The following is a 13,959-nucleotide window of genomic DNA, read 5'->3' on the forward strand; positions in this document are numbered from 1 at the left end:
CATTTTATGGTCTTGCAAAAAGACACCTGCCTGCCCCATAGCTACCTGCTGAACAGGACTGGCTATGAGGTGGCATCCACATTGTCAGTTCTGTCTGGCTGTCCACCCTTTGGTGTGATTATCTTTGCCTGCATGGTGGGCACCTTGGTATTCCATATAAACAATATATTTGTTGAAATCCTTTCAATTCTTCCATGAGGGGCCAGAAAATCATGATTTTAAGACTTGTGTTCTGGCTTTGATAATCAGGGGACTTCAGGCTGCAAAATAAAGTCATAAAACCCTGTTCTCATGGCCGTTCTGTGTATCTTGGAATTCTGGGCTTTTGTTTCTTTATCTCTCTGAAAATTTATTCCAGTGTATTGATTTCTCCGTGAGAGCAAATGTACTTCCTCCCGGCATGTTGATTCACTAAGGGAATTCTACTATGGTGGACAGCTATTGTTTTCCCCCAAAGAGACAGGACTTGCCCACATGGAGTGGTTTTTCCCAGACTGCCCCTGCCTCCGTATGCTGCTCTGGAAGGTTACTCAGTTGGAAGGGTATCTGTATTAGTTGATACTTAATTTCAGTTGCAATCATGTGAAATCTCCAATTACACTAACAAGAAGTGCCTCCAGGGGTTTTTTAAAAAGTAAATCTAAAGAAAATAATTCAGAAACATTCAACATAAGTGAAGGTTTCCAGAAATGCAAGTAAAGAAACAATCTGGTAAAGAAAAATAGCATGAAGATGGTAATATCAAAAATAACACTTAATGTAAAATATGAACCAAGAGAACTAGCCAAACAGACTCAATGACATCAGTTCGACCCTATAGGACATGGTGGAGATGTCTTTGTGCTTTTCTCTGGCTGTAACTCTTTTTTAAAATTTTATTTTAGCCCATTATGGTTTGTTCTCTACAATATTTTGTTGGAGTTCAACGATTTGCACTCGTAAGCTATATAGCCAAGAGGCAACAGAGTGTAACACAGAGACTTATTCTGAAGTCTTTGTACTGAATGCCATACAAATCTGCTTCGGAGAAACAGATGTAACGAAACAAAACAAACACATAACTTCCAAGGTTCCAGAAACCCAGCAGAAAATAACAATTTAGTGTATTTGTGGGTGTTAACATATGGAAAACAGATATTGTGCAAATCTTAAATTGACACCCAGGGCTTCTTTTGTATAGATATTATAACAATATGCAGTACTTCACCTACAAAACTTTCTTGTTGAAAGGTTCTCTAACACGAGTGGCTTTATTATGCAGAGACAACGTTTTAAGAAACTCACAGTGGAAACAATCCAGTATCGACAAACCCTAGTGATCAAACACAATCCCTTTAATGTAAAGTGAGGACAATTTATAGAGTATGTCCTAGCTGTGGGTATTATGAAACAACCCAATTTTTCAGACCAAAAGGCACTCACAGCAAAGGATGATATAAACTATGAACCAAGCCAGCAGTCAGATTGGTTCTGTGAAATCTGATTACCTACTGTTCAGTTTATGCAGCTCAAGGACAAAGGTAACACTAAGCAGAAAACTCACTTCCTTCCATCTACAAATCATATATGTATCTGGACACCCTCATGACTGATCTGGTCAAGCACGTGGAAGGCAGTTCAGAGCTGTCATCTCCCTAGCAGAGCTGCCACATGGATAATCCAGGCTTCTGTTTTTCCTGAGAGCAACCTGCCATACGTGTTTCTGAGGTGTCCATCACTGTACACTTCCAGACCAGGCACTGTTCAGGACTGACACAGAAAGCACCATTCCTTACAAGTATTTTCCTTGGCCAGCTCTCAAATCCCCTTGGGCAAGCAAAGGGGGAAAGAGCTTTTCCATTGCTGTCTTTTTGTGTGGGAGCAAGAGGAAAAGTGGATGGAGTAAGGCTTCTTCACTCCCAAAGCAGGAGGCCACTTCAGTGTGGTGCTGGGCTCAAACCAGCCTATTTCTTGTGCACTGATTTTAACATTTCATTTTCTTAAATGGCAGGTATCCTACCACACCCTCACCAAAATAAAAAATGAATTGTACACTGGTGAAGACAAATAGGTAAACATTTATACAAGAAAATATAGGCTTAAAGAGCATGGCACTATAAATGCTCGCATGGCCAGTCTCACTGAGCGTGCTCAGGGGTGAAAGCTGAGCACTGCGTTTTTTGCTTTTAAAAAAAGCTTTAGAACCTAAACACAACTCTAACACAGAACATTTGAACATTTATGAGTCTACCCCTATGTACTAATACTGTTGTACAAACCAAAGGTGGATGGTTTAATTCAGAGCCAACCATCCGTACATCAAACCATGGTGTAAGACTGACTTAATATTTTCAGCATCAGGAAATCTTGATACAATCCCTTCATCTTCAAAAGGGTTTTGATCAACCTTACAAGGGGAAGGTGGCAGGATGTGAAAGCCCAGCAGTTAAGACAGGTGACATGACACAGGTTTCTCGTTTATCAGCCCAACCTTCCCCTTAACCTTTCTGCATCCTTGTCAGAACAGCAGAGCACAGTGTCAAGAAGATCCACTTACAGTCTCATTGTTACCAAAAACCAAAGACACTAATGCCTGGAACAGAATGCTCCTCAAATTGTACCCATTTCTACATTCCTGGCAGGAGGAATCTCAAAGGAGCTCCTTTGGCCCATTTCAGAAAGTCACACCTTGTCCATATAAACTTTAATACACCAATCATTGTGTTCATTGGGTTGATGTCTGATCCATTTTACGAATTCTCTAAACATGTTGCTGAAAACCAGTAATAATATCCTTGGGATCCTTCCTTCAAACTGGCTACATCTTCCCATCAATCATTTTAGCAGTGTCTCTGTTAAGATATATCCAAAGCATCTCTCAAGTCCCTTCGTTCTACGAACTCTGCCACCAAATTAGTGAAGAATAAGCCAGACAGGAGATACTTGCTGACAGACGTGGAAATTAGCAACAACGGCAACAGGCAATATGTCACAAGAAGGTTGAATTATCTTGAATGAGTTTAGGAATTTTCTCTGGTGCAGTGGAGATTTCCAATACTTTAGACAAGCTGAAGAGTCACCTTGTTAATTAACAGCTTTGTTTTAAAGTCTTGTAAGAACCCCGCTGTTTAAAGGTCTTTCAGAATGCTTGCCTGAAAAGAAAAACGCTTGGAGGTCCTGAATTCTTCCCTAGAACAATGTGTCCTTATGAAGGTCAATCCAGCTGCTTGTTTGATCTCTGCTTTCCGAGAACTGAGATCCAGCTATAGGCACTGCTCCCAGAAGAGGATTTGAGGTGTCCGGGTGGTAAGGAACAGACATCTCCTTCACACGTGTGCAGCAATGACATCAGGTCCTCCTTTGGGCATCTCCATTCCATTCCTCAGCAGGCTGCACAACACTCTAAATAAAGAATGCTACAAAATTGCAACTGACACACGAGGTTGTGTCCTCAATCGCAATTCATTCATTTGCATGGGGAAGACATCTTTGAAATCATTTCTTGAGGTAGTTCATCTGCCTGGATTAGTGAAACATTCTGTTGTGTGACCGTGGCTTTATATACGGATCAATCTGTTCTAATATCTTCTCTAGAAACAAGATAATTCACATCCAGAAAACCTGAAACACAAGTGAGTGTTGGTTTTCTTTCTGGTGGACATTTCCAGAGAAGAGTGTCTTAGGGATTCAGAGACAAGTCTAGTGATACTCCACTTGAACTGCAACTGTCCTTTTTCCTTTAGGTCAATCGCTGGTGCAGTTATAGGGATGGCCCCATCCCCATCCCAACACCCAACTTACTGCTGTTGAATCAATTCAGACTCATAGAAACTGTACAGGATAAAACATCATTGCTCCTTTGGATTTCTGAGACTGTAAAACCTTCCATGAACAGAAAGCTACATCTTTCTCCTGAGGATTAGATGGTGTTCTTGAACTTCAGAACTTGCAATTAATAGTCTATTGTGTAATTCACACCATTAGATCTCCTAGGTATGGGGTGGTGGTGTAGTTTTGGCCTTTTTAAAGACGGTTCTATTTCATTTTTTAAAGTCGATAAGTAATTTCTTTTAAACTTTGTTCAGTAATTTCCTTGTCCTTGAAGAGAGATGCTGGGACCTTGTTCAGAAGTTACTTATAATGATAACTGCATTATAATTATAGATTGCTTAGAGTGTGTTATTTTCACAAAGTTGAGTCTTCCTCTTCATGAACATGGTCCAGTATTCTAATTATTTGCTTTTCTTTTGGTACCTTGTAGTAGTGTTTTTCTTAAAGGCTTCTCTCTACAAGACTTGTTTTTCTGCTTAGGTTTATTCTATTTTTTCTTATCTTTTAGGGGGCTATTGTAAGTGGCATTATTTTCTGATTTCCTTTTTAGAACTTTCAATAATTTTATTCTAGGGCTTTTGGATCTTCTGTGATTAGAGTTATCATCAGCAATTACAGAGTTTAACTTCTTTGTTGCCATTTTGGATGCAGTTGGTTTACATTTGTTGATTGATAGCTATTGTTAACAGTTTGTGTTAGTCAGGGTTGGCTATAGAAACAAATTCATAGACACTCAAAGCTGTTTAAGAAAAACCTTTATATAAAAGAGCAAATGTATGGGGGTATAGCTCAGTGGTAGAGCATTTGACTGCAAAAGAGCAATTGTATATTGAGAAAACATCCCAGCCAAGTACAGATCAAATCCATAAGTCCTATATTAACCCATATGTCCAATGCCAATCTATAAATTCCTCTTCAGACTCATGCAGCACATGCAATGGCCCTGATTACAGGAAGATCAATAGGCCAGTAGGTGGAAAGACTTGTCGATCCAGTGGCAATGGAAGCATCTGAATGCTGGCAGTGGTCTCTACAGGCTCTTCCAGCTGCAGCACTCTAGTGTATCTTCATGTGTCTTATAAGCAGGAATGCCTCATAGGAAGTGTGGGTGAAAGGTCAGCCCCCCCCAACTAATCATGGGTTTTATAGGTATAATTGTACAGGTGAGGTATATAAAGATTATAATAAAGTCATAGAGAATAAGGAGAGATTGAAATAATGGAGTCAGACACATTTCATGGTAGTATGCTCATCTCAGCCCCAATTGCTGGCCCAAGTGGAGATGGGAGACAGGAGGGCAGGAAATAGGGGGAGGGGGAGGAGGAAAAGGGGAAAGGAAATATTGGAGTGGCGAGACAGGGAGAGTGAGGGGAGAGAGCTTTTTATTGCTAACCCAGGTTTATATATCTTTTTTTTTTTGAGGGGGGGCATGCAAGGCCCCTAATTACAGGTAAAGACATGCATTACAGGACAGGGTTGTGCTATAGGTAATACAGTATTGGGAGGGGGTGGCCTAGGGGTACATACCTAAAGGAAAAGGAGAGATTAAGGGTATACATATGACAGGATGGGCTGATTGTAGATTCAGGATGGCAGCCTAACTTTGGATGTCACCTAGCAGATTTGACCTGTTCTCTGGCTCTCCGTGGAAACCATTATCATTAGGGTGCGAATCCCACCCACAGTGTATCAGATACCTTCAGGGAGTATATCTCTAGAAGCATCTGACCTCCCACCATGTGCTGGAAAATAGCCTCAGTATGTAGCACATCTTTGGGGGAGACAAAGCTCGGGAAGTTTTTTGTATCCAGAAGGGAGTACGTGTGTATCCCACCTCCAGCAAGCTATTTATTTCCATACTGTTACCAAATGAGGTTATCAAGCTGCGACCTAATTGACAGGCTAAATTCTACCCCTTCACTTTTAACATACTCAAGTGGACAGCAGATTATGCAACCACCACAGAGTTTCAGCACAATATGAAATAAGATTGGTATTTAATGATATCCTTATTTGATTCCAATTTGAAAGGTGAATGCGTGCACTTCCTCTCCATTGAGTGCAATGTCTGTCATTGGCCTCGTAGTTTGCTATTTTAAGTCCTATCAAATCAGTTTGGACCCACACCAACACTAGAGAAAACAGAATGAAGCATAGGTCTTGCTTCATCCTCACAGTTGTGATGCATGAGGCCTTTGGAGCAGTTACTGTGCCAATCTATCATATTAAAGGTCAGCTTTTTAAAATGACCTTATGCTTTATAAAGCATTATGTTCTTATCCAATTCTCATTCTCCTAACAAATATCCAAAGCACTTGGGATGAAGAAATCACTGCCTCACTTCTTTCTATTAAGCATCAGAATTATACATCACCCAATGTATAATTATTTGTTCTTCTGGTGGTCCATCCTACCATCAAATTATTCCCCAGTACAATAATTCAAGTACATCATTTGATCTCTGATCTTTTTCATTCATTGTCCTTGTTTCACATGCACATGAGACAATTGAAAACCTCAGAGTTTGGCCAGGTACATCTGAAACCTCAAAGAGACATCCTTGCTCTTCACCTTTAAAGAGGTCTGTGCAGCAGGTTTGCTCAATGAAATGCACCACTTGATTGACTCAAGCTTTCATGAATATTGATTGCAGATCCAAGCAAGATATTTTCAATATTATCTCCATTCATCCTGATTTTTTCCATTGGTCCCATAGTGGAGAGTTTAATTTTCTTAACATTGAATTTTAACCTTGCAGGACTGGATAGGGCAGAGGTGTACACTGGTGCATATGGAAGCTGGAGGCACAGGGAATCCAGGGTGGATGATACCTTCAGGACCAGGGGTGTGAAGGGTGATGCTGGGAGAGTAGAGGGTAGAACTGATTACAAGGATCCACATGTGACCTCCTCCCTGGGAGATGGATGGCAGAGAAGGGGGGGAAGGGAGACTCCAGATAGGGCAAGATATGACTAAATAACAATCTATAAATTATCAAGGGCTCATGAGGGAGGGGGGAGAAGAAAGGGAGGGGGGAAAAAAGAGGACCTGATGTAAAGGGCTTAAGTGGAGAGCAAATGCTTTGAAAATGATTAGGGCAAAGAATGTACAGATGTGCTTTATACAATTGATGTATGTATATGTACGGATTGTGGTAAGAGGTGTATGAGCCCCTAATAAATTGTACCCCCAAAAAAGAAAGAAAATGATTGGGACAAAGAATGTACAGATGTGCTTTATACAATTGATATATGTATATGTATGGATTGTGATAAGAGTTGTATGAGCCCCTAATAAAATATTTTTTTTTAAAAAACCCAGTGGGGAGAAAGCTGATGGTGCCTGACTATCAAAGGACATACCATGTGGGGCCTTAAAGTCTTGAAAGTAATCAAGCGACCATCTAGCTCAAAGTGAGCAACAAAGCCCACATGAAAGAAACACACCAGCCTGTATGATCAATAGGTGCCAAAGGGATCAGGTATAAAGCATCAAGGCACAAAATATATCATTGTGAATGAGGGGGAGTACAGATTGGGGACCCAAAACCCTTCTTTGGGGACTTGGACATCCCCTTGCAGAAGGGATGCAAGGAGGATAAAAGCCAGTCAGGGTGCAGTGCAACAACAATGAAACATAAAACTCTCCTCTAGTTCTTAAATGCTTCCCCGCCCACCCCCACTATCATGATCCCAATTCTACCTTACAAATCTGGCTAGACCAGAGGATGTACACTGGTACAGATAGGAACTGTAACACAGGGAATCCAAGACAGATTGTCTCTTTAGGACCAGTGCTGAGAGTGGGGATACCGGGAGGGTGGATGGAAGGTGGGGTAGAAAGGGGGTACTGATTACAAGGATCTTCATATAACCTTCTCTTTGGGGGATGGATAAGAGAAAAGTGGGTGAAGGCAGATGTTGGACAGTGTAAGATATGACAAAACAATAATTTATAAATTATCAAGGGTTCATGAGGGAGGGAAGTAGAAAGGGTGGTGAAAATGAGCTGATATCAAGGGCTAAAGTAGAAAGCAAATGTTTTGAGAATGATTATGGCAACAAGTGTACAAATGGCCTTGACACGATGGATGTATGGAGTGTGATAAGAGTTGTATGAGATTCCAATAAAGTGATTAAAACACACACACACACCAAAAAACAGATCCAGTAAAATAAGATATGTCTACAAAGAATATTATGAAACAATGCGCCAGAATGTTATTACAGTGAAGGATGACAAGACTATGTCAGCAGAGAACAGTTGCTGGAGTAGAACATTATGCTTGGTAAATAAGAGGGTCAGCGAAAAAGTGGAATACTCTCAATGCAATGGATTGACACAGTAGCTGCAACAATGGGCTCAAACCATAGAAAAATTATGAGGGTAGTGCAGGACTACACAGTGTTTCTTTGTTGTTGTTGCTTTTAAATCATTTTATTAGGGACTCATACAACTCAACACAATCCATACATACATCAATTGTGCAAAGCACATTCGTGCATTCATTGTCCTCATCATTCTCAAAACATTTGCTCTCCAGTTAAGCCCCTGGCATCAGGTCCTCATTTTTACCCCTTCCTCCCTGCTCCCCCTCCCTCATGAACCCTTGATAAATTATAAATTATTATTATTTTTCATATCTTTCCCTGTCCAACGTCTCCCTTCACCCACTTTTCTGTTGTCGGTCCCTGAGGGAAGAGGTCACATGTAGATCCTTGTAATCGGTTTCCCTTTTCCAACCCACCCTCCCGGTATCGCAACTCACATCACTGGTCCTGAAGGGATCATCCACCCTGGATTCCCTGTTATTCTGGTTCCTATCTGTACCAGTGTACATCCTCTGGTCTAGCTAGACTTGCAAGGCAGAATTGGGATCATGATAGTGCTTGGGGGTGGGGGGGGGGGAAGTAAGCATTTAGGAACTAGAGGAAAGTTGTATTTTTCATCGTTGTTGTGCTGCACCCTGTCTCTAGTGGCCTACAAATGGACTTTGGGTCTCCACTGCACACTCCCCACCTCATTCACTCTGGTAAGAGTTTTTGTTCTGATGATGCCTGATACCCAATCCCCTCAACACCTCATGATGGCACATGCTAAAGTGCTTCTTCTATGTGGGTTTTGTTGCTCCTGAGCTAGATGGCCGCTTCTTTATCTTCAAGTCTTTAAGACTCCAGACGCTATATCTTTTGACAGTCGGGCACCATCGACTTTCTTCACCACAGTTGGTTATGCACCCATTTGTCTTCAGTGATCGTATCATGCAGTTGAACACACAATGATAAAATTTTTTGTTTTTTGATGCCTGATAACTGATCCCTTCGGCACCTCGTAATCACACAAGCTGGTGTACTTCTTCTATGTGGGCTTTGTTGCTTTTGAGCTAGGTGGCCGCTTGTTTACCTTCAAGCTTTTAAAACGCCAGATGCTATCTCTTTTGATAGTCAGGCACCATCAGCTTTCTTCACCACATTTGCTTATTCACCCGCTTAGGCTTCATCGCTTGTGTTGGGAAGGTGAGCATCATAGAATGCAAATTTAATAGAAGAAAGTATTCTTGCATTGAGGGAGTGCTTAAGTAGAGGCCCAATGTCCTTCTGCTACCTAATACTAAACCTATAAATATATGCACATAGATCTATTTCCCCATCCTCATATATAAATATATTTGCATATATACATGTCTTTATCTAGACCTCTATAAATGCCCTTTGCTTCCAAGCTCTTTCCTCTATTTCCCTTGACTTTCCTCCTGTGTCACCACCATGCTCAGTCCCCACAAGGGTTTCAGCAATTCCTCTTTGTTACATTACCCTTGATCATGCCCTACCAGGACTCCCACACCCTCTTCACCACCAATTTGTATCACTTTTTTCCTTGTGCCTGGGTTTGTTAACACCACTTCCTTAACCCCCCGCCACTTTCCCCTCTCCCATGTCCCCCCTGGAACTGTCAGTCCCATTGTTTTCTCCTCCAAATTGTTCATACAGCCTATCTTATTTAGACAGACCTGTGGAGATAATAACATGCACAAAAACAAGACAGAACAAAACCAAGCAACAATGTACAACAAAACAACAACAACAAACCAATGACAAAAACAAAACATGACAAGAAAGAAAAGCTTGTAGTTAGTTCAAGAATCATTTGTTGACCTTTCAGAGTGTTTTCCAGTCCAGTCTGTTGGGACACCATGCTCTGACCCCAAAGTCCACCTTCAGCTTTACCTGGGGACCTCGCTGCTCCATTCCCTTGCTGTTCTGTTGCACCACCTTAGTGTTTTGCCTCGGTGTGGCAGGAATAGATCAGGTACAATTCCCACACTGTGCCTCTGGGGTTGTCCCCTGTAGGGCTATGGGTCAGTGAGGGTCGTCATGTCTAATGGTGGGGTTGGCTATTTGAGCCTCTCTGGACTCGCTGCTCTAATTGGGATCATCATCCTCAAGGCCTTGTGGGCCAGGATATGCTCCACTCTCTCCTCCTCCCCCTTCTTCAGCACTTGTGTGCTCTGATCAGATATTTCCCTCTCCCAAAGCTGCAGATTCAATGCCATCTTTTGAAATAAATTCTTCTGGGGTGAGGGGCAGGTGTCCACTTACTATATGAGATTGGAGCCGGCACCCCCAGACCTCTCCACTGGTTCCCTACTCCTCGCCAGCATGTTGCATTCACATCTTGGAGCATTGGGTTGAAGTCTGATCCTTCTTTCCTGACAGTGTTTCCTTGTGTTGTGCATGGGGTTGCTTTAAGTCAGAAACTTATTCAATGGTACCTAAGAACAACAAGAAACCCAAAGAGACCTACACAAGTGGAATAATAGCCCTCATGGATAAGAAAAGTCAATATCATATAAATATAAATGTCACTGAAAACAATTTTAATCACACCAAAATAATTGCGAAGTAGCAACTTTATGCTATATAGAAATGTTAAAAGTAAATATCAACTTCATACGAACAGGGAAGATATACACGATAAGCAATGAACTGCAAAAACAAGAAGAATGAAGTAAGAGACTTTCCACTACCAACCTCAAAAAACATTAAACAGCCACAGTAGTTAAAACTGCCTGGCACTTTGGAAAAGTATAGAAAACCCTTCAACACAGGACTTAAAAGATATTGAATGGGAAAGAATCTTATGCTTCAACCAATGGTGATTGCAAATTGGATCTCCATCTGTAGAAGAGTAAAACAAGATCCATGCCTCATCCCATGACAAAAGCTAGCGGAAGATTGATGGGAAAAAACCACAAAACTAAACATAGTGGGTGGAAGGAAGAATTAAAGAACTAAAGGAATGGTGTATGTTTCATAGGTGCTGCACTGCACGTTGCCTGGTCCGTCCCTCCCTTGTGGCCTTTCTGTGAGATGTCTAACTGTCTACAGATAGGCTTTGGGTCTACACTCTGACCCCCCCCTCACTTGCATCGATATGCTTGTTTGTTTTAGGTTTTAAAATGCCTGATACCTGATCCTGTCAACACTTCATGATCACACAGGCTGGTGTATTTCTTTCATGTGGACTTTTTTGCTTCCTAGCTAGATAGCTGCTAGTTTATCTGCAAGCCTCTAAGATCCCAGATGTTTTATCTTTAATAGCTGGGCACCCACTGCTTCATTCATTTGCTTATGCACTCATTTTGTCTTCACCGATTGTGTCCGGAAGGTGAGCATCACTGAATGCCATATTATTAGAACAAAGTGTTCTTTCGTTGAGGGGGGTGATTGAGTAGAGGCCCAATGTTTGTCTGCTACCTCAATACTTAACATATAAGTATATGTATACATAAGTATATGTACATATGTCTATGTCCCTATCATTATATAAAAATATATTTACATCTATATAACTCTATAAATTTATAACTGTATTTATAAATCTATAAAAGTACTTTCCCTCCCAGTTCATTCCTCTAGCTTTTTTTATTGTAATTTTCTTGCAAGTTTCTATTCTTAGATGATAAGAAAAAATATTTTTAAATAGATGGATATAATGGCATGCTAATGTTTTTATGCTCTTAATAAATTAACAATGAATACTTGATGGAAAGGTGAATATAACTTTGTTACTCCCATGCATATCAATCACCTTGATAGAGACATCTGGAGAATACTAAAAACTGGTAACATATAAGCAAGTAGTTTTTAGTATTAATAAGGATGGCCAGTATTAACTCATGGATATTAATAAACTGGCTTTCCCAAAATACAGGTCTGTACATGGCATTATGAATAAGTTTTGATCAATAAGACTGGGGAAGAGCTCAAGTAATCTGTACCTTTGAAAATCTTTGTAATTAATAAGGTTTCATGGCTAGTAAGGAATTATTGCTTTAGAGCAGTGGTTCTCAACTTCCTAATGCTGTGACCTTTTAATACAGCCCCTCATGCTGTGGTGACCCCCAACCATAAAATTATTATCATTTTAAGCATGTTATTGGGGACCTGTACAACCCTTATCAGAATACATACATACACCCACTGTGTCAAGCACATTTGTACATTTGTTGCGATGATCATTCTCAAATATTAGCTTTCTACTTGAGCCCTTGATATCAGCTTCTCATTTTTCCCTCTCCTTCCCCACTTCCCCTCGCTCATGAACCCTTATTTATAAATTATTATTCTTTTGTTATATCTTACACTGTCTGATGTCTCCCTTCACCCACTTTTCTGTTGTCCATCCCCCAGGGAGGAAGTAATATGTAACTCCTCATAATCGGTACCCCCTTTCTACCCCACCTGCCCTCCACCCTCCTGGTATCACCACTTTCAGCACTGGTCCTGAAGAGATCATCTGTCGTGGGTTCCCTGTGTTTCCAGTTCCTATCTGTATCAGTGTATATCCTCTGGTCTAACCATATTTGTAAGGTAGAACTGGGATCATGATAGTGGGGGTGGGAGGGGAGGGAGCACTTAAGAACTAGAGGAAAGTTGTATGTTTCATCGTTGCTGCACTGCACCCTGACTGGCTGCTCTCCTCCCTGAGACCCTTCTATAAGGAGGTGTCCAGTTGCCTAGATGGGCATTGGGTTTCCACTCTGCACTCACCCTCATTTAAAATGATATGATTTTTGTTCTTTTTGCCTGATACCTGATCACGTTCACACCTCGTGGTCACAAAGGCTGGTATGCTTTCTCCATGTGGGCTTTGTTTTTTTCTGAGTTAGATGGACACTTGTTTATCTTCAAGCCTTTAAGACCCCAGATGCTATATCTTTTGCCAGGCGGGCATCCTCAGCTTTCTTCATCACATTTGCCTATGGACACATTTGTCTTCAGTGATTGTGGTGGGTAGGTATGCATCATGGAATGCCAATTTAATAGAACAAAGTGTTCTTCCATTGAGTAAGTACTTGAGTGGAGGTCCAATGTCCATTTGCTGCTTTAATACTAAACCTATAAATATTCCCCTCCCCCCACTATCATGACCCCAGTTCTGCATTACAAATCTGGCTGTATCAGAGCATGTACACTGGTACAGATGTCTGTACCAGTTTTCCCTAAGAGGTCTGGACACATGGAATCCAGGACAGATAAGCTCCCCAGGAAGAATAATGGGAGTAGCGATACCATGAGGGTAGGGGGAAGGCAGGGGGAGAAAGGGGAAACTGATTACAATGATCGACATATAACACCTCCCACCCAGGGTGAAAAGCAACAGAAACATGGGTTAAGGGAGGCAGCATAAAATAATAATAATCTATAATGTATCAATAGTTCTGAGGGTGGGAAGGTGGGGGGAGGGAGGGCAAAAATGAGGAGCTGATGCCAAGGGTCAGAGTAGAAAGAAAATGTTTTGAAAAGGATGATGGTGACACATATACAGATGTTCTTGACACAATGTTTGGATGGATTGTTATAAGAGCTGTAAGAGCCCCCGATAGCATGATTTTAAAAAAACCAAACATCAATCCAGAGCTACAAAGATCATCAGTGGGAACATAGGTACAAACTTAAGGGCCCAGTTGCAAGGCATGCACATATTATCAAATATTTTAGAGGAAACACACACAATGGAAGACAAAATAAATGGTTAGTCTTACTTACAATAAGACCCATATGTGCATCAAAACATTCAATAAGAGAACAAAATGTTTTCCACAGACTAGAAAACAATCCTAAGCAAGGACACAATGGCCAACTT

The sequence above is a fragment of the Tenrec ecaudatus genome, chromosome 15, assembly GCF_050624435.1.
Source record: "Tenrec ecaudatus isolate mTenEca1 chromosome 15, mTenEca1.hap1, whole genome shotgun sequence".
Classification (NCBI taxonomy): domain Eukaryota; kingdom Metazoa; phylum Chordata; class Mammalia; order Afrosoricida; family Tenrecidae; genus Tenrec; species Tenrec ecaudatus.